The following is a 22475-nucleotide window of genomic DNA, read 5'->3' on the forward strand; positions in this document are numbered from 1 at the left end:
GTGTTAGTCCCTGCGTCACAAAATACAGGTGAAGGCACAGGAGCTGATGAATGCCAGAAGCCTTGCACAACGCTTGGACCTGTGCCTGTCACCCTCTCCAGAGAGGCAGTGGAGCAGTGAGACCAGACTCCGAGAGCCCCAAGCCTGTCCAGGTGCCAGGGGCACCCACAGAGAAGCTAGGAAACACCCGACCTGACCCTGAAGCCCCACTCAAATCCCGGCCAGCCCTCCCTCCAGGTGTCGTTCCCTAAGTTGTTTCTCCTTACTGTCCCCTGCCTAGCAGGGGTTTCCAGTCAGGCTGATGGTAAGTCATATTCCCTACCTGTCCAACCCCCAAATCTTCAAGATGACACAGCACCTTGAAATGACCATGGGCTAGAGCTTGTGTAGGTCCCTAGGACCTCCTACAATCTCTTAAAGGCATGTGGACACCTCCATGGGCTGCTGGGGCATGGCCTTTGGCTTCCTCTGCCTCAACCTCCTGCCGGCTCTCCTCAGCAGGTGTCTCCCCCCACAGAGGCAGCATGCACACAAAACCCAGCACCCACCCACCTGCACTGACACGCCCCTCAGCTCTAACTCTCCAGACCCAGGGCACTGTGACTCAGGCAGCTGATGAGCTCCTGTATTGCTGCACACTCCCTTCCCCTGCTCATGTGTCTGCAGGTATTCAGCAGCCATGCAACTTTAGAGAAATGACTTTCCTTTTCTGAAACTGCTTTTATGTATATAAAATAGAGATGCTAAACTTGCCTCACACAGAGGGTTTGAGAATTCAGGGAGCTGAGAGCAGGCACGGCATGCAGCACTGCCTCAGTCCGCTCTGGAGGCTGGCACGCACCACAGGCTGGGTGGCTCAAACAACAGATGTTTATTTTCTCACAGAGCTGGAGGACAGAAGTTCAAGATCAAGGTGCCAGCAGAGCTGGTTCCTGGTGAGACCTGCCTTCCTGGTTCACAGATGGCAATCTTCTCACCACGTTCTCACATGGCCTCAGCTCCTCACACACCTGGGCAGAGATCTCTGGTGTCCCTTGCTCTTCTTATAAGGACACCTACCCTATCAGATTAGAGCCCCACACTCACTACCTCATATACCCCTAATCACCTCTTTAAGAGCCCTGTCTCCAAAAAAATGGTCACCTTAGGGGTAGGTAGGACTGCAACATAAGAATTTTGAGGGGGCATGTCTCAGCCTCCAGCACACAGCACAGTTGCACAGTAAGTGGCCATCACTCGCTCTTCCTATGCTTCTCCCACCCCCTGGTGACACTTTGGTTTTCATCTTTAAATCAAATGCGTGTGTCCCTCTTGCCCTGGAGTCTGCTTCAAATGCAGCCCATTGGGGTGCCTGGTGGGCTCAGTAAGTTAAGCACTGAGCTCTGGGTTTGGCTCAGGTCCCAATCTTACAGTCATGAGATGGAGCCCCATATTAGGCTCTGCGTTGAGCATGGAGCCTACTTAAGATTCTCTCTCTCCCCCTCTCCCTCTGACACCCCAACCCCCACCAAAAACAGAAAGGCAGCCTGTTTATTAACTGAGCCTCTCAATTCTGCTGCTTCATGCACATGGCCAGCCTCCCTGCTGATGAAGTGCCTTGTGCTCCTAAGAGCTTGTCATGTCCTTGGTATGCCTGCACCCTGTGTCATTCAGCTTCCACTTTCCTGCCACTCTGCATGCACAGCTGACTGGGGCCCCCACCACGCTGAGCAGCTGTGCACCTATGGGAGCTCTGCCTCACCCTCCTTACACCTCGGCCCTGTACTCCCTCCAGCTGGTAGCACCCCAAATAAATGATCATAGACCCTATAGTTGCAGGCAGGTAGCTTAGGTCACCTCTAAGAGGTCCCCGCTCAAGTGTCTTATCACATGCATAGGAAAGGGTAGAGCCAACACTGGCCACAGGTTCAAGTTTCTATTATTTCTAGAGATTGGGTATCATCTTGGGACCTGTCCTCTCTTCGGAGGAATAAGAATAGCAGATGTTTGGGTCTGTTACCTGGATTTTCTGTTTTTTCCTGGCAGTGTTAGAAGAACAGTTGAAGGTGTGGAGCTGTGCACATAGTAAACAATAGGAGAAAATTGGTCAGAGAGCTAAATAACTGTATAAAAGCTTGTAGCAAAGGTAGATATAAGATTGGACAATGGCATAAGATGACTGTGGGAAGTACTTGCTGTGTTGAAATGTTCAATGAAGGGGGCCTGGGCTGCTCAGTCGATTGAGCATCCAACTCTTGGTTTCGGCTGAAGTCATGATCTCAGGGTTGTGGGGTTCCAGCCCCATGATGAACTCCACAATCAGCAGAATCCGCCTGAGATTCTTTCCCCCTCCTTCTCCCTCCCCTTTTGCTCCTCCCTCTGCTCATGCTCTCCCTTTAAATAAATAAATAAAATCTAAAAAAATTTTTTTCAAGAAATGTACACTGAAGAAACTAGCATGCTAAAGATATTGGGGAAACCCCACTACCACAGGCATAGACATATGTAGACCTGCTACATCAATATGCCATCATTTTGTGAATCTGTTGTTGATGGTGAAGCTTGAAGTACTGAGCAGGTTAGAGGTATTTAAGAGCTTTTATTCTCTACCAATCCTCTTCCTGTTCCCATAAAAGAAGAGGCTGTGAGACTGAGCTGGGATCTGCCATTCGCCTGTTCAGCTCACAGCTTCATGCACTGACCTCATTTCCTAGATGCAGCCCGGGGTGCAGCCCCAGAGATGGCCACCTGTCCCTATGCCCACCTGACAGTGAGGACACTGGGGAGGCCATACCCTGTGTGTAGCAGGTGGAAGAGACTTCCTGGGTATTAAGATATCGCTTATGACTTCCAGAGCCCAAAAGAACGGGTAGTTCTGAAGCATAGTAAATGGGAAGTTTCCACTTTGGCTTTCAAGATAGACAGTAAAACAAGTGGCCAGAGGGATGCCTGGGTGGCTCAGCGGTTGAGCATCTGCCTTTGACTCAGGACGTGATCGTGGAGTCCCTGGATCGAGTCCCACATCGGGTTCCCTGCATGGAGCCTGCTTCTCTCTCTGCCTGTGTCTCTGTGCCTCTCTCTGTGTCTCTCATGAGTAAATAAAATCTTTAAAAAAAACAAAACAAAAACAAAAACAAGTGGCCAGAAAGTGTGTCCTTGCTATTTTGCATTCCAGAAGGAACTATGTGTCTCTTTAACCGATTTTATTAATGCCATTCAGAACATAGCCATTTAAAAACAATCGTAGCTGGGTTTATATGTTGTTCATTAGAGACTCACAATGAGGCCACTGAGTGAGATTTCTTCTTTTCTCTCCTTACTTACATTCTTTTACAAACTAGAAGCCACAACCTGTCCTGATTTCTGTGGGCTTGTTACCATCCCGTGTTTGCCTCCAAACCACCCAAAGAGAACAGCAGAAAGAGCTACACGTCCTGAGTCAGTGGGTTATGTGGCCATCCCAAACTGAGAAGACACAGTCTGTAGTGCAGTTGTTTTTGACATTCGAGGCACCTTATTCATGTTGCAGTGCATCTGTGGTGTGGGTTGAAGCGGGCCACTTCGTACAGTGATACAGTGGTCAGGGTCTCTGATCAGCTGGAAGAACATGCATCTCGGCCTGCTCTAAAAGAACAGTGGCTCCGTTTACCGCACTGTGGCATGTGATGCCGATCTGAGGTGTCTCCTGGAACACAGGGCAGGGGGTGCTCTCTGCTGCTCTCACTCTGATATTATTGTTGACCTTTAGATGACACTGCAGGCCCATCAGTCATCAGGATCTTCCCAGAAGACTTCTGGTGCACCTTCTGAATACACCTGCTTTCTGGTCTCAACAGAGGTCAGACATTACCTGGTGCTTCTGGGTGGGAAATAGGAACCAAGTGACAGATGCCATGGAAGTATCCATGGTGAGGGAACAGGGGGGCAAGAGTGGGGACACGAGCCTGGTCTGTGCCAGTCTTCCAGACACTGAAATGAGAATCTACCCTTCCACCTGCACACCAGTGCCCAATTCTTTATGGCATTTTTTTAAAAAGTAAATTTGGAACTACTTTATCGAGGGTTAAATTCAGCTGGAATAGAATTTTTAAATTCTGGAATCAGAATATAGCTTTCTAAAACTTACTTTGAGCATTCACAACATAAGAGATAAAAGAGAAGCATTAATGTCAGGTATTTCTAGATGGGACTCTAACCCATTAAATTTTAGCATCATCCAAAAACTATGGCCCACAAGCAACACGATTAAATAACAATAACTCTCTTATAACCAACTAACGATACATATAATTTAGTTGAGATGCTGGCACTCCTGAAAAGCACCCATGTCTTGTAACTTGTATCTGTGTTTCTAAAACCAGGAGAGCATGGCACAAAGATAACTAGCTGGGTAGGAGTTGTTCGTTTTCTGGTTTCAATAAATTATCTTTCAATAAATTATCATAACCCCGGCAAGTACAGAGATTGTTATCATCTACATCTTCACCCTAACTTGTAAAACAAGAGAATATACTTAATAGGAAGTAAACTTGGATTATGGACACTAACACCATTGCTAATGAATGAAACATGAAGCAGGGTTTTGCATCAAGTAACTCCTTTAAGGAACATAGGAAACTATATGTTGGCATCATTACTGTAGTAACATGGGTACTCAGAGAAGCAGATCCAGAAAATAGTGAAAGAAAAAAAAAAAGGTTATACACAGAGACCCATACCCAGCAGCTCTCATTTTCCCATGGCTAAAGTGGCAAAGAAATAGACTAGAACTGTGGCCTCCCCCTGGAAATTTATTATTTAAATAATATCATTAAGAATTGTTCGGTCAAGTGCTCAGGAACTTGAGGCTGAAATGTCACAAAGCAATGGCAGAAAGGTTATCACAGATTTATGTCAAACACCACTGTCGCTATATATCACCTAATCTCTAATAATAATCTCTAACAGTTGTGTAGCAGTTTATAAATTTCAAAGCACTATGTCCTACATCATTTTATCTGATTGCCAAGACAGTTTGATGAGGGAGGCAGATAATGTGACGTTCCTCCAGGACAATGAGAGTTGCAATGAGTAGCATCATTGCATTCAGCTGGGAATGTAAAATCCAACAGTAATATGGAATAGTAGAGCTAGGAAAGGCTTCCAGGCACCACATGGTTATGCCTTGTGCCTTTAAGCAAGATGGAGTCTAAAGTGCCCAGGAAGGGCAACAAGCCGGTGATGACAAATCCCCCAGCCTTGCTCCAGGAAGGCCACCTGTGTGATGCCCGAGGCAGAGCCCGGGTCCTGCCCACTTGCCATGCATCCTGTTTCCCAGAGTGTCAACCCATACACACCTGTGTTCCTGCTCCCTCCCCTCTCAGCCTCAAGTTAGTATCACCAAAAGAGTATATTCTAACTGATCATTCAAAATATGACCAATTAAATGACATATTGATGAGTCAGCTCATATTTAAGAAATAATTTCAGAAATAGTTATAAACTTATGCTGCAGATAAAATTATTTTTCTCATAAATAAGAGGTTCATGTGAGGTGTTTGAAGAGGAAAGGCAATAAAAAGGTGGACAACTCAAGAAGAGTTTCTTCTTTTTCATTTCATGATTTTTTTTTTTTTAAGTAAAATAGCAAACGAGGATAAGAAAAGTTTTCCAGAAGGAATTGAAGAGAAAATGGGCAAGCCGGTAGAATGTCAGATGCAAACAGAGTAAAGGAGACCATGGGGTGTTAGATCAGATATGCTGGCCCTCTGCAGATACCCAAAGCTCACAACCCACTGAGCATAGCCAAGGGCCACCTGCCTGGTGGCATCTGGTTCCCTGGCATCTCACCCTGGCCACAGCGGTGCCTCACTCCACTCCAGCCCTCATGCCATGCGTGTCAGACATCTCAGTCAGCAAATATATTTCTTTTAGTTTTGTTTCTTTTTTATTTGAGAGAGGGAGAGAGAGAGAGCACACATGAGGGGGGAGAGGCAGAGGGAGAGGGAGAAGCAGACTCCCCCCGCCCCAGCAGGGAGCCTGATGCAGGGCCCATTCGCAGGACCCCAAGATCATGACCTGAGCCAAAGGTAGACAGACACTTAACCCACTGAGCCACCCAGGCACCCCCAAGTCAGCAAATACTTTGATCATCTTCCATTTAGAGTCCAGGAATACACAAGGTGGACTCCAGGCCTTCAGCTGAAGCATTCCCAGTGCGGCATTGCGAACGAGACTTCCTTTCCAGGCTTAACACCTTAAACTATCAAATGCCAGCCTCCAGGACCTGTCCACTGCCGGTAGCGTTCCATTTATTGCTGGCACATAATTGCAAAGTTCAGTGAAAAAAATAAAAACCTCTGTAAGTTTGTGGATGAACACAGGGTAATCAATGAATGTATTGTTTCTTTTTTCTTGGAAGAGGGAAAAGTAAACTAGCTGAGAAAACAAAATTAGCATATCCATTAATGAGGGTCATGTTTGCTTTTTTGTATCCCTTAGGATTGTATCTTCCCGTGAAAATTCTGACGACCACTGAGCCTTGTAAAGAAAAATGAGTGATTAGGAGCACACCCAACCCAGAACAGAAGGAAGGAAATTAACACTTGTTAAGATATCCATCAGTTAGAAATCCGTTTTCTTAGGACAAGCCAACCTATTTTGGCATTGATGATGGCTACAAACAAAATCCTCACCAAAGAGTTCCGGCATCTTGTCCACAGACTCTTCCTTCTTACAGTGTTTCAGATCTAGTACCTTAGTTACTTTCACAGCTGTGCACTCAGCCCTAATTCCTGGCGATGAAACCCAAAACCCAGTCCTCTAGCTTTCTCTGTTAGCCCATATCTGGCCTAACAGTTATCCCCTCCTCAGCTGATCACACACATTTGACAGATGCTTGCTGTACATGTCCTGGTGCAAGTTCTGTGCTGGGCACTAGGTCTTGCCCTCATGGTATGTGCCAACCAGTGGATGCCTCGTCAGATCTGGGAAACTCACAGTTTCTGCATTGTCTAGATTTCTTTGGAAAACCATTACAGGGATCCCTGGGTGGCTCAGCAGTTTAAGCACCTGCCTTTGGCCCAGGGCATGGTCTTGGAGTCCTGGGATCCAGTCCCACATTGGGCTCCCTGCATGAAGCCTGCTTCTCCCTCTGCCTGTGTCTCTCTGCCTCTCTCTCTCTCTCTGTGTCTCTCATGAGTAACTAAATAAAAATCTTTAAAAAAAAGAAAAGAAAAGAAAAAAAGAAAACCATTACAATTATGGTCTTTAATGTTTTCTATCAGTTTTCTCATTCATTACACTCTATGTTCACACCTAGAGAATGTCCCATCCCCCACCCGACCCCATCACTCATTTCTCAACTTCTGTGCTTATTCCGTGCACAAGTCTACTATGCCGAGCACCCTTCCTTCTTCTTCGCTCTCAAACCTTATCTCCTACCACATCGAAAGTGCCACTCAACAATTCCCTCTTCCGCACAGCCTCCAGCTGGCCTCACCCCTCCCATGATACACTCAGCACCACGTGCTGCTGTAAGTGCTCACCATGTGTCTGTGATATTCAGTGACTTTGAGCCTTCAAAGTCACACATGCTAAGAAGATATAATTGCACATCCATGTTCATAGAGCAGTATTCACAATAGCTATGGAGAGAAGCAACCTAATGAGTCTATGGACATAGACACTAATAAACGAAATGTGCTGTATACATGCAGTGGAACATTATGCAGCCTTCAAGAGGAAGAGAGCATTCTGACACCTGCTGCAACATGCAGGAACCCTGAGGACATTGTCCTGAATGCAGGGAGCCAGGTACAACAAGGCAAACACTGTAGGATTCCACTTACACCAGGTTGCTAGAGGGGATACAGGATCTGTAGAGATAGAAAGTAGAATGGTGGTTGTCAGGTCGTAGGGGGTTAGTGTTGAACAGATATACAGAGTTTAGTCCTGTAAAGATGGAAAGGTTCCGGTGATGGTCGTAAAACAATGTGAACATACTTAATGCCGCTGAACAGTGCACTTAAAAATGGCTGGGGTGGTATATTTTGTGTGTATTTTACCACAATTTACATATATGTTGGTAAAAATCGCTTATGCTCATTTCCCCACCCCATTTGTTTGTGAAGACCTTGAGGGTCCCTGCCTCTTGCTATTCTACAATACTGGCATCACTTGTTACATTCTGTAGACACTGAAAACACAAGATAAACAAAGATGCTCAATAGACCTACTTGAATGACTGCAAAGTGAATTATCTGGGAGAGAGTGGGGGAAGCAAAGGGAGAAATTTCTCCAGCGTCAAAGCATCTCTGACCTCTCTGGACTCAATGTCATGTGGCAGCCATAGTCTGATGAAACCAAAGTCAATGTCACTGATATTTTGAGAAGACTGTGGCAACGAGCCAAATAAGCCAAAAATTACCTTAATCCACGGGGCTGGAAAAAATGAAAAGAATCCGATAATCAAAGGAAAGCTTTGAGAGAAACAGAGAAGTAGGGCACTTTATTAAGTGGCCTTTAGGTGGAAGCAAGTGCAATCATGAATAAAAGCAACCTATGAGTCATATAAAAGAAATACGGATAAAATGAGATGACAAAAAGTGCATCAGTATTACTGAGGGAAAATGCAAGAAATATCATTTCTACAACAGAGGGAAAGCTATAAATCAGGGGAAACAGCAATAGTCTATTTCTTTCCAGGCCAACCCTAAACGCAAGTTGCAGAGCTGGCCTGTGGAGGAGCTCACAACTTTTATTGGCAGTGTATGTGAGGAGACAAAAAGCAGCATATGGAGAAATACAAAAATATACTCTTTGGAGACACTGCCTCTTCAGATGTCAGGAAAAACCTGGATGGAAGTGTGCAGCCAGAGTGACATGCTACAAAGTCACAAATGCACATTACGCCTTAAGCAACTTATTGCTGAAATTGTCCCTTTCCCTTCTGGGTTCAGTAGAAGACTCTAAGGACCCCAGAGGGAGACCCTGGATCCCTCTGTGATGCTTAATGACCACACCATTAAAATGGGAGACAAGGGTGCCTGGGTGGCTCAGTCGGTGAAGTGTCTGCCTTTGGCTCAGGTCAGGTCATGACCTCAGGATTCTGGGATCAAGCCCTACATTGGGCTCCCTGCTCAGCAGGGAACCTGCCTTATCCTCTGTCATGCACTCTCTCTCTCAACTCAATAAAAATAAAATCTTTTAAAATAAATAAAAGAAAATAAAATAGGAAGACAAATGGGAAAGGGTCTGAGTCCTTGCCCCATGAACTCTTCCTGCTGTGCATCTCCCCGAGTAGGGTCAGCCTCTTGGGCAGCCTGGCATCTTGTCCATCCCTCTATTCCAGAGAGGAGGGCTTGCATCACTGTGTGGCATCCTTGTTACCTAATTCCATGCCCACCACGTTGGAGCTATGCAAGATGGGTTTTTTAAACTAAAAATGGATGAGTAAGTAGAAGTAGGCAAATTGCCGACTGTATCCCTGCTCCACAGCTAATTAGCTGTGTGATTTGATGAAGATATTTTAACTCTCTGTATCTCAGTTTCTTCATTGGTAAATTGGCGGTAATAATGGTTCCTGCCTCAGAAATTTTTAAAGGATTAAACGAAAGAGAATTGATAAAAAGTTTAGACCAGTGCGTGGGAAGAACATACCTCCATAAGTATTAGCTATTTTCTCATATTATTTTTGTTATTACTTTTACTAAGATACACTTGGTGACCAGCATGAATTTCATTATGCATAGAGAGTATGAAATTTTTTTTAAGATTTATTTATTTTTTGAGAAAGACAGTATGCACACAGGATGGGGGGGTAGAGGGAGAGAATCTTCACTCAGACTCCCTGCTGAGCGCGGAGCCCGACACAGGGCTCAATCTCAGGACCCTGAGATCATGATCTGAACCAAAACCAAGAGTCAGATGCTTAATTGACTGAGCCACTCAGGTGCCCCAAGAATGTGACATTTTTAAAAGCACAAATTTACTCTTCTTAAAAAAACCCAACATCATTTCCACCTAACAATGAACTTCAATTATTCATAAATTTTAGGCCATATATCATTTGAACTACAAAGATATTTTTGGTAATCAAGTATCAAAGCTAAGATAATTTCAGTGTGCTTTAAATTTTTAAAAATCCTTATAAAGTGCATGACAATTCTTTACATTGTTTTCAAAAATACGTAGGAGAAATTTTAATTTTCCCTTTGTGTCACAGACTCACTCTTGTGATCATCCATTATTCAGTCCTCAGTAGACACAATGTTATTAGCAGCTCTTGTGTTCCAGGAAGTGTTCTAGACACAGGGATGCAGTAGTGAACTGAATAACACCCCTGCTTTTATGGAGCTTATATTCCTATTTGGAAACACACACAAAGTTATAGAACAAAAATGATCATGAAAGAAAATGATTATGGAGAGAATTGCATGAAGAAGATGGTTATCTAGTGTAGTCAGGGATGGACTCTGATACAATGACACTTAAGCAAGAACTGAGTGACATGACAGTGCTCTCTGGGAAAAGACCGGTTCAAGGAAGAGAGGACAGGCCCAGTGTGCAAAGGCATTGGAGTAGAAGCACATTGGGAGTATTCCCAGAGCAGCGTAGAGAGAGAATGTATGGCCAGAGAGCAGTGGGTAAGGGGAAGAATGGTGTAGGAGACATCGAGAAGGTAACTGTGGGACATTAGCCAAATGTGACTTGTCAAAACTGGTGTGCAGAAACTTGCCTTCTTAAAGTGTCCTTCAGGTCAGCTTGCTTTTGTTTCTGTTGTGGTTTGGTTTGGTTTGGCTTAGCTCTGACTTACTCCATCCCTTTGTGAAATAAATGAATCTGTGTGGTGAGTTGGACAGCTACATGTAGCAGTTCCAAGTTGGATTCCAGTGGTGGGAACCTTGGCCTCTCTGGGCCTCGTTTCCCCAGTAGTAAGTTATATGTCAACTATAAACCCGGGATCCCTGGGTGGCGCAGCGGTTTAGTGCCTGCCTTTGGCCTGGGGCACGATCCTGGAGACCCAGGATCAAATCCCGCGTCGGGCTCCCTGCATGGAGCCTGCTTCTCCCTCTGCCTGTGTCTCTGCCTCTCTCCCTCTCTGTGACTATCATGAATAAATAAATAAAATCTTTAAAAATAAAAAATAAAAAAAATAAATAAACTATAAACCCCTTTCCTCTACCAGCACAATTGCCACAGCTTGGTCCAAGAGCTTCCCAGTGGTGTAGGTATAGTTGGCCGTACCAACTAGAAGGGCCTTGCTTAACTGTATATGGGACTCAATGTTTTTTTTTTCTCTCTCTTTCCTTCCTGCCCCTCCCCCTCTCCTCCTTCTTTTTCTTCTTCTTCCTCTTCCTCTTCTTCTTTTTAGAATTTTTAAACTTGATTAGCCAGATCAACAATTATTTCAGCCTTGGGGTTCTAAACACCTGCTATCCATTACCTTATTTTACGTTCCATATTTAAAAAGCATTTATTTTCAGGTAAGGCTTAGCATATCAATCTTTGGTGTTCCAGGCAGCCTGGGGGCTCAGAGTTTAGCTCTGCCTTCAGCCCAAGGCCTGATGCTGGGGACCCGGGATCCAATCCCACATCAGACTCCCTGCGTGGAGCCTGCTTCTCTTTCTGCCTGTGTCTCTGCCTCTCTCTCTCTCTCTCTCTCTCTCTCTCTCTCTCTCCCTCTCTCATGAATAAATAAATAAAATCTTTAAAAAAAAAAATCTTTGGTGTTCCTTCTTGTACCAGCCTTACCAGAAATGCTTTGACCTGAGTAGTCTGTTGGCAGGTTGGAGAGGGTTAGGGAGGGCCCCACAACAGAGTGGTCAAACCAGGGTCTCTGGAGCCCTGCCACTGGGATTTTAAACCCATCTCTGCCACTTCATAGTTGTGTGATCTCGGGCAAATTATTCAACCTCTCTGTGCTCAGTTTGCTCGTCTCTAAAATGGAGATAACAGCGGTCTTCCCTCACAGGATTGCTATGAGGACCACAAAAATTAATGTCCGATGAGCACTTTGAGCATAGCCTAATACATGAACAAACTAAATAGGAGTTTCTTAAAATTATTTGTTCTTCTCTCTACTCAAACACTGTAGCCACCTCTACTTTTAAAGAATCTAGAAAATGCTGTGTCTCTTTCAAGGAATCCTCTTTAACACTGAAATGACACCCATGCCCAGGAACTGTGATTGAAGACCGTTTGTGAAACGTGCCTTTTGAAACACCCTAGATTTTCAACTCAGAAAGAACTCTGTTAATCCCAGCACGCTTATTCTTTGGCTCTGTTTGAGGAGATTCTTTCTGAGTTTCTATTCCTACATCTGTCGAATAGAGATTAAAAGACGTACTTCTCAAGGTTGTTGAAAGGATTAAAAGAGAGAATGTATGTGAAGTACTGAAAAATATCTTGAATATTCTTTATCCCTCCCTTCCCCCAAGCACAATGTGTGTAACCTAAAGCAGCATCTGTGGAATTTAACAAGATGCCCCAAGATTCAGAAATGAAATGTCTCGGTGGGACGTGTCTCTCTTGGGTGAGAGTCGCAGGGTGGGGGTGGGGCATCTCTCATGCCTGAAACTGCTGGATGTTTGTTTGATGTATCCTCTGTCCCAGTTTCAGAATGTTCAGTACCAGTTTGCTGAGGAGGTGGAAAATCCCCTATTCATTTCACGAGGAGGTTTTCAAAATTGTCTTTGTGCTTAGCATTTTTTTTTAATGTGGACTTTGTATTTTAAGGGCACGTGTAGGAAATGGTTATGCTGTATCCTGCTGCATTCTCTGCTTTCCTGTCCCCCGAGGGTAAAGGCAGCATTGCCCACAGGTGGGATGTGGCCAGGAGCAGGGATAGGCGAGGCCCTTGAAATGTGCCAGTGGATCTCTGCATTCTTTCGGCTATAAGTGGAAGATCTCCAATAAGATGCTCCCTACCGTCTTCCATTCATCTGCAATCCTTGGATTCCCTGTGATCAGACTATTTGAGAAATGAAATTCAGAGGCGGTCATAGCCTGGGCTCAAGATGGACCAGGAGAGGGAGGAGAGCTGCTGGCTGGTGGTGTCTGAGGTTGGCTCCTCCAGCACAGCCTTTTGGCACCAAGTGCTTTATAAACACCTCCTGACCGATTTGGGAGAACAAACTCACTATGAGAAGGAACTATTTTTCTTTGTATATTACTTTAAAGTATATATTTCTATTCCTGGCCATATGACGGTAAGCGTTCTGGCACTTTTAACAGACCTGGGCAGGAAAATGGAAGCTCATCTTCCACAATTTTGTCTCTAGTTGTAGAAGGAGTCACAGACACTGGTGGAACTATAGAGGGAGGGGTGTGGTTTATCATTGCAAAGTCAGCTTGACAAATTATCCACTCTCTGAAAAAGTAATCAAATTTCAGCAGCAAACATGAGGTCTGGAGGCGCCCTGACCCAGAGCACCAACAGGTGGCGAGGGAGACGGAATTTCCTAAGAGCCACATGAGGAGGAGATCAGGTGCCCTATAGGTTGAATCAATATATTTATATCTTCTCAGGAATAAAACAGTAAGTCTGTGAAAGCAGGTAGAAATACCTTTTTTTTTTTCCACTTTGAAGCACTCACAGTCTTTATATGCTTATGCTTTATATATTTACTAAAAAGATCATTACACTGTTGCCTCAGCCATCATGCTCAGTTTTTGCTCATGACCTTTGTGGAAATGAGGAAAAGAATTAGACCTCCCTGCTTGCAACCTCGGACATAACCTGTCACTTACTGTTTCATGGTAAAATCACTTGAGAGGAAACTGCCATGAGTGAACTGCAGGGTCCTTCCATTGTGATACTGACCTCCTGACTTCCAGAGGAAGCGGTGCTTCTCCACCAGTTAGCTACCAGCCAGTGACCTTTTGTCATTGTCTTGCTCTTCGTTTACAATTTTGTCAGACTGAGACAAAACCTGATTATTGGAATCTGTGCTGCCTATGAAGACATTTAGACGTCCATGGCTACTTGCTCAACTTTGAATCACTTTTTTGCCTTTGCAAAATCTGTAGCTTTTGTCTTTATTCTTAGAAATATATGCACCTTCACTCTATTCATTCCTTACCTGTACACGCTAAGAAGTCATCCCAGCCTTCCTTAGCAGTGAGGACAATGGTGACTGGGCCTAAAGCCTTGTAAGCTCCATCCTCCCAGAGAGTTAGTAAAGTTCTGCTTTTGTATTGACTTGATTTGGGGTTCGCCTCTCTTGAAGGACTGGACCAGGGCTGAACTAGAGTTAATGACTTGGGATCTCCCCACAGAAACAAGGCTTCTTCCTTGGATCTAGCTTATTACCTAGACTCTGTCCTCCCTCAGCATGAGATATTTCTCAGCAGACTTCTTCATTGCTTGTGCAAAAAACACTAACCTTGGCCTGGCACTGCAATGAGTACAGCCTAGGCTCAAGATGGCTCTACAACCCAGAGCTTGACAACCATAAAAATCAGGAGGTAGCGCACTTGAAGGAAAGAGCCAGATGAGAAGAGAGGTTTCTTACATTCAAAACAGGACCTGTTGAAGGAGGCCGATACTCCTAGACTCAGTATATTCATGGGATTCAGACTCCACCTAAAAATCATTTTTACCAACAGAGGAATTCCTGTACACTAACTAAGGAGGATTTTGTTTTAAATCCCCAAGGAGATTTCCTACATGCGTTGTTCGTGACTGAATGCAAAAGATGCCCTGGTGGAGTCGAAGAGAGGCTCTTGCTTGTGATTGCTTTAGGCATAAAACTGCCTCATTACCAAGTCCTTCCGGTACTTATGTAGCTCTGTTCCCTTGGAAGGTATCCAAATCAAAGCTACCTTTACACCAAATTCCTCTGTGTCCTGAATAGTGAGATTATTCGGTACACCCGCCTGCCCCCACACTTCCTTCCTGGTTAATTTAAATAAACAGTGAGTTGTTTTTCTTTTTGACTAGAGCCAGTCTATACAACCACAGCAGGAAGATTGCTTTCTATATATATGCAAATAGGCTGAATTCTCTCCAAACCCTGGGAAAAGACCCTTTTAACCAAATGACTTCTGTTTCTCTGTTTCTTCATGTATAAAATTAGTGGTTTGTATAAAATAACCTGAGCTCCCTTGCAGCTGTATAATTCCACATCACAAACACTGGAGAGTACAAGCTTTGCACATACTCGACAATTAACGAGTAAACAAAGTGGTCCGTGTTCAAACACCCAATAAATACTTAACTCCCTACCATGATACTCAAGTTCCTTCTCATCTCGATATCAACTTAATTTTGCCCCTCCTTACACCATAAACCTTTAGGCACCCAGCCACTCAGCAATCCTCAGAGAATCCTGCACTTAACCTGCGGCTGACAGCCAAGTTGATATACAGCCAAGTTCATATAGTCCCCACTACCCTGAATGCCCCTTACCAGTAACTTTTTTTTTTTGAGAAAAGCCAGAATAAAGCAATTTTATTGCAATAATAAAACTTGAAACTCATATGTAATGCGGGCAAGTGGGGGTGGGGGTAGGCTGCAATAATTTCTCTCACCAAATCACTACACAGGACAGCAATGGGATGAGAGGGGGAGGAGGAAAAGCCAGGAAACTCTAAGATCAGCCAGGGGAGCTGAACATCAAAAACCAGGAGATGCTGAAGCTGTGATGACCAGCATTATTTCCTCAAGACAACACTCAAGGGTTTGTCATGATGGCTGGGCTTTTATTGGGTGTTATGTGTCTACAAACAGCACCTTCAATTTAAACTTTCAATTAAAGTTCTTAAAATTTAGAAAGTGGAGCTCAGATAGCTATGAGATTACAAAAGTCCTGAATATCTGTTAGAAAAACCACAAGATGGAAAAAAAACAAAACAAAACAAAGAGCCAGGCCATAAAGAAGGCTTTCAGCAGGAGGTCCCTGCTGCCTTGGGAACAGATATCTGTAGTGTCCAATATTGCAGTCACAACAATCTGCTTCCAAAAGGCAGAGGGTTTATGGGGGGGGGGGGGACAGTGGAGGCAGAGGCTTTCCCCCTCCCCACTTCAGTTTCAGGTAGGGCTTTTTTTTTTTAATTACAGTTATTTTTATTTATATTTGTGTTTTCAAACTTTTTTTACTATCTTCTGGTTTGAGGGAGTATTTGTTATTTTAAATTGCAGTACAGCTGACACAATGTACATTAGGTACAGGTGTATAACTGATTTGACAGTCTAATATGTTTTTGTTTGTTTTTTGTTTTTGTGGGTGAGCTTTATTTTTTTTGATTTTTTTATTGGAGTTCAATTTGCCAACGTATAGCATAACACCCAGTGCTCATCCCGCCAAATGCCCCCCTCAGTGCCCATCACCCAGTAACCCCACCCTCCCACACCTCTCCTTCCACTACCCCTTGTTCATTTCCCAGAGTTAGGTGTCTCTCATGTTTTGTCAACCTCACTAATATTTTCACTTATTTTCTCTCCTTTCCCTTTATTCCCTTTTTTTATTCCCCAAATGAATTGGGGAATTGGGGAATTTTTATATTCCCCAAATGAATGAGAACATACACTGTTTGTCCTTCTCTGACTGACCTCCTTCACTCAGCATAATACCCTCCAGTTCCATCCACATTGAAGCAAATGGTGGGTATTTGTTGTTTCTAATGGCTGAGGAATATTCCATTGTATACATAGACCACATCTTCTTTATCCATTCATCTTTCGATGGACACAGAGGCTCCTTCCACAGTTTGGCTATTGTGGACATTGCTGCTGTAAACATTGGGGTGTCGCCGGGTGTCCCGGCGTTTCATTGCATCTGTATCTTTGGGGTAAATCCCCAACAGTGCAATTGCTGGGTCGTAGGGCAGGTCTATTTTTAACTCTTTGAGGAACCTCCACACAGTTTTCCAGAGGGGCAGCACCAGTTCACATTCCCACCAACAGTGTAAGAGGGTTCCCTTTTCTCCGCATCCTCTCCAACATTTGTGGTTTCCTGCCTTGTTAATTTTCCCCATTCTCACTGGTGTGAGGTGGTATCTCATAGTGGTTTTGATTTGTATTTCCCTGATGGCCAGTGATGCAGAGCATTTTCTCATGTGCTTGTTGGCCATGTCCATGTCTTCCTCTGTGAAATTTCTGTTCACGTCTTTTGCCCATTTTATGATTGGATTGTTTGTTTCTTTGCTGTTGAGTTTAACAGGTTTTTTATAGATCTTGGATACTGGCCCTTTATCTGATAGGTCATCAGGTAGGGCTTTTAACTCCACCCAAGGACATCTCTCAACTGGGAGAGTTACTTCAGCCATCAACCTTGCCTCACATCTGCTATGGCTTTGTAGTGCAGCAGCAAGAATGCTTAATATATAATAGATTAAAATTTCATCTGAAAAAAGAATAAAGATTCTTGTAATCCCCCAATACCAATTCTTATTCTAAAGTTAACCCGTGACTTGTGGTGTTAATACTTGACTTAAGTGGAAAATTAATACTTAAGTGGAAACCCAGATCCAAAAGATTGAAACTGAACCTTCACCCCAAAATGAAAACAAAATAAAATGAGTAACTTGAGGTTTATGGCATATAGTTTAGGTCAACACACATATGAGGAGAAAGGGAAAGAACAAAGCTGAGTGATAGAATACATTCAGTCGGGTTGATGTTTATACAAAGAGTGTAGTGGAACATCAGGAAAAGCTCTATACAGAGTCGCGTGTGCACATCTGGAGGCACCATCCCTCCATGGCACATCCAAGAAGGGAGCACTCAGGGAGGAAGCCGTTCCTGTCATTCCAGTTTCAGAAGCTCCACATCTAAGACAAGAGTGGCATTTGGTGGGATAAATGCCTGGGTGCCCAGTAGCACTGTAGGCGTAGCCTAGGAAGATAGTTTGGCTCTCTGACCCACACTCATCTGGGCAACCCCTTCTTCCCAGCCTGGGATCACCTCTTGCTTGCCTAGCATAAACTTAAAGGGCTTGTTTCTGTCCCAGGAGGAATCAAATTTCTTTCCATCTTCAATCATCCCCTTGTAGTGTGCCCGCAGGTCTGACCTGCTTCGAGAAGGTGCGTACGTTGTTTGGGGAGATGGTCTCCACCTGCACTCCCCTGATGGAGGCAGCTGGGGATGCTGGGCACGGGCAGGTGAGCGGCAGGTGGCGTGGGCCCACAACGGACCTAGCAGCCATTCCCCATAACTTCTACTTTTGATGACTCTTGCCCAGTCTTCAAAGCCCTGCTCAAATGTCTCCTCCTCTGTGAGCCCTCCCCACCCCCGACTCTACCTATCATGCTCAGCAGAAGCATGGGCTCCCTTTCTGTGTATCCATGGCTCTTTGCTCAGACCTCTGGTATTACACTTGAAATATGGTAGCAGAGCTTACTGTGGATATGGCTGCCTCTGCCAACTAGACCAAGAAATGTTCAGGTATCACTTAGGTTTCTGCCCCACATGATCTAAAATCATGCCCGATATAGAGCAAGTTCTCAGTGACACCTGCTCAGCACAACTTGAATAAGTCCAAGTAAAGAAGGGTCTTAAAATGAATCTGTTTAGGATAAAGTTTAATATAGGCACAAGGTTGTATGCTTAACATTGACACTACAGTAGGAAAAGCAAATGAAGATATGGGCAATCCTTGGTTCCTAATTAGTGCCTTTTCAATACTTAGAGATGCCAGAGAACAAATCTGCCACAGATTTAGGCGATGGGACTGGGGATCAAGGGAAAAGTGCTGGTTTACCTCAAACTGCCATTTTGATTTAAGCATGTTTCCCCGTTAGCAACTTTTTGTCTAGTAACGATAAAATAAAAAGCACATGGAGCTCTTGCTGGCCAATATGAGACTCAGCAAATCTTCAGTCATTTCAGAGTCTCCATGCCAACTCATTCCTGTACCTTTTGTTCAAGGACAAACAGAACTGATTCTGCCTTTCTTTCTTTTTTTTTTTTCCTTATTCCTTCCTTCCATGAAGACATTACAGTGTGAATATTTATAGATTTCTGTGGTCTTTGAGCAAGCCAATGCCCACTATGTTCTCTGCACTATAGGAAACATGGGGCAGGGATCAAAAGATCATTTGGTCAGTGGTGTTCAAGAGATTATTCATTTTACTTGGAAAAAAAATAGGTAACAGTATTTCTTGACTTTCTTCTATGTGTGAAGGCATTATAAGAGATGAATAAAGCATGGTTGTCGACCTCAAAGTCCTTAGACTTTCAAACAATGGTTTTCAAGTTTCAAGATATGAAATCAATGTAGTAGATTAAGAAGTGCATTTTTTATGTAGAATAGTAAAGAATAGAAAGCATCTGAGTACCTCCTATGAAGTGAAGATATTATCACATGAGATTTAGTCTCAGTAGAGTGGCTATGTATGTGCACCAGATCACAGGGAAGATACAAGGTTTCTGTAAGATACAGTCAGAAAAGTCAGAAGCCCACTGATTCAGAGGAATCAATGAAGATGTACATAAGTCACTGCAATTCAGGTTGTAAGAAATTAAAGTTGAGAAGTGTGAGAGAATCCAATGTCAAATGAACAAGTGTCAAGGATCCAAACTGCTCCAACTACATCACATTTGGACCACTTTGCCTCTTTCCCTTCCCAGGACCAGGGAGCTCTGTATGGAAGTGCTACCCTAAGCATCCTTTCATGAGGTAGTGGACTTAGATGAACTAATTCATTGCTATGTAATATGCAGAAGGACACGGATGAAAAGCTCTCATGTATGTTTTCTGCCATGTGATTAATATTTACTGTCTTTATTATGACAATAAGACATACTCATCATATTATAGTGCAAGGTGTAGAAAAATGATCTATAACTTCATTCCCCAGAGATAATCACTTTTGGTATTTTACTTGAGGCCATTTTCTTTACGTATCATATATTATGCATTTATATACAGTCACTTTTTTGGATCTCTAAATGTGTCTAAGTAAAGCTCAGATATTCAGTCTTGTTCAAGAAAGAACCAACCATGGAGTGCCTGGGTGGCTCAAGTGGCTCAAGCAGTTAGGTGTCCACTCTTGCCTCAGGTTATGATCTCAGGGTCCTGGGATCAAGCAAGCCTCAACATGGGGCTCCTTGCTCAGCTGGGAGCCTGCTTTTCCTTCTCCCTCTGCTTCTCCCCAGGGTTTATATTCACTCATGCTTGTTCTCTCTCTCCTTCTCTCTCTCTCTCTCTCTCTCTCTCTCTCTCTCTTTCTGAAGCTTGTTCTCTCTCCAATAAATAAATAAAATCTTTATAAAAAAAAAGAATCAACCATGTCTCTGACATATTTTTTGGAGCATTTGAAGGAAAATCTTAAAAATTTTGAAGCTAATAATCTTTAGAGTTTTATTTTCAAGTTAAATGTAATAAACATGAATTAATTATCAATGGGCTAATCAGTGGGAACACAGAGGTATAAAACATGGTCTTTGCCCTTAAAGGATTTATAATCTAGTAAGGGGAAGAAAGCATTAAATCACTATCAAAACAGTGCATTAAAGCCCGATAAGGAAAAGCAAGTACCAGGTGCAGAGGAGAAAATGATCCAGCTTATCCAAGGGTTATCAAAGGAAGCGTTCCAGAAGCTGACCCAGGTAGAGGAGGGCTATCGGAGTTGCCAGGCAGTAGGGAACCTACCTAATGGAAAGCCAATTCAAGAATAACTTCCAGTGCTAGCAACAAAGTTTGAAACTAGGTAAGAAGAGCAAAATAGGATAAGGAAATAAATCAGACTCCGCTGTTCAACATTTGGATTCACATGACCCTGCCTGTGTCTCAGGAAACCCGTTCATTTTCCCTGCGAAACAGCTATGCAAATGCCCAGTAAATAATACCACGTACAGCCTGTAAAGTCAACACAAAAGGACAGGTGCATATGCACACACACACACACTAATATGTTCAGTGCAGAAAGAATTTAACTACACAGGGTAAGTTAGAGGAGGGCTTATTTTGAGTTGATGGAGATGCATTAGTGGAGAAGAAGGTGATCAGTGCCATGTTTGCACAGGCACGCATACTTCTTCATGGATCGAGCTTCCAGCCAGTCACCTGGTGTGCACTCTTATTTCGACCGAGGAGTATATTGGCTTCAAATTGATGAATCTCCCATGACCAGCTCCCCATCCAGCACATTCATAAGTGAGATGTAGGAACACTTAACACAGCATTAGGAAATGCAAGCTGGTCTAGTACCATCTCTTGAAGCTATTTCAAAAACAAAGTCTTATCCTCAGACCAAGAAAGGGCGTGGCTTCAGAGGAAGTGTGCTTTTCTCATTCTGGGCCCAGCCAAGCATCTGAGCCTGGCACAGTCCTGCTGAATGAAGCCATATCAAATCCTTCTCTGTTTTTAAAATAGCAGAATATAAATATATTTCAATTGATAAAAATATAAGAAACTCTGTGATTATGTTATTCCCATCCCAGTATATTTCTTGGCTGGGAAATTGAAGTAGGAGCATATTCTGTCCTTAACATACTGCTCTGCTAGAAGTATGAGATCTGAATTCATTACCACCATTCCTGAACACAAACCTCAAAGCTCCCTTTCACCTGAGAGCAGAGCCTCCTAGGTTTCCTGAAACAATGTTGGCATATGCAGGAAGTGGCAACAAATGGAAATTTTCTTAAAGTTTAATATGAGGGGGGCAGCCCAGGTTGGTGCAGCGGTTTAGCGCCGCCTGCAGCCCAGGGCGTGATCCTGGAGATCCGGGATCGAGTCCCAAGTCGGGCTCCCTGCATGGAGCCTGCTTCTCCCTCTGCCTGTGTCTCTGCCTCTCTCTCTCCTGCTCTGTATCTCTCATGATTAAATAAAATAAAATCTTAAAAAAAAAAAAAGTTTAATATGAGGGATGCCTGGGTGGCTCAGTGGTTGAGCATCTGCCTTTGGCTCAGGGCATGATCCTGGAGTCCCGGGATCAAGTCCCACATTGGGCTTCTTTCATGGAGCCTGCTTCTCCCTCTGCCTGTGTCTCTGCCTCTCTCTGTGTCTTTCATGAATACATTTTAAAAATTAAAAAAAAGTTTAAGATGAATAGAAGTGGGCAAGGATTCTTTGGAGCACATAGTCATCATTCCCTGCTGTCAGAAATGCAATAAATAGGGTTGTAAAGAGAAGAAATGGAGTCCTTTTGCCTCGTGCTTCATGGATCACCCACCAAAATGCTGGCCAAACCATGAATTGGGAATCTGTCGTGCCTCACAGTGTACAAGCAGAGAGAACACATCTTACTTTTCTTTCATTTCCATGCTCGCCCTTTGAAGTGTCTGTTTAGAGCCAATAAAATGACATATTTGACACATCCTTAATGATAGCTCAAGAGAGCCAGAAAAATACCCAGGAGCCTAGAATTGCAAAATTAGAATGAATCCATAGAGATTGTCCAGGCTGGCCTCTTGTTTCCATATCTTCCTAAAACTGACATTACCAAAGCTTTGAGTGGGGAAGGACCCTGGCCAGGGGTTAAGGTGCCGGTCCTCATTGCCTCCCCCTGTTTGTCCTGCCCTCCTTAGAAATCTGCCAACTCCCACAGACATTTGCAACCAATTAACCCCA

At 43.7% G+C, this 22475-nt stretch overlaps 1 protein-coding gene and 1 pseudogene across 7 annotated transcripts in view; one reads left to right on the top strand and one right to left on the bottom strand.

The window, feature by feature from the left end:
* Positions 1-22475, top strand: part of CHRM3 (cholinergic receptor muscarinic 3) — a 505856-nt gene that overhangs the window by 413617 nt on the left and 69764 nt on the right. The gene's annotated exons all lie outside the window — the stretch shown is intronic.
* LOC129499128 (peptidyl-prolyl cis-trans isomerase FKBP1A-like) lies at positions 17708-18107 on the bottom strand (annotated as a pseudogene).

This window comes from Nyctereutes procyonoides, unplaced genomic scaffold (genome assembly GCF_905146905.1).
Source record: "Nyctereutes procyonoides isolate TBG_1078 unplaced genomic scaffold, NYPRO_anot_genome, whole genome shotgun sequence".
Classification (NCBI taxonomy): Eukaryota; Metazoa; Chordata; class Mammalia; order Carnivora; family Canidae; genus Nyctereutes; species Nyctereutes procyonoides.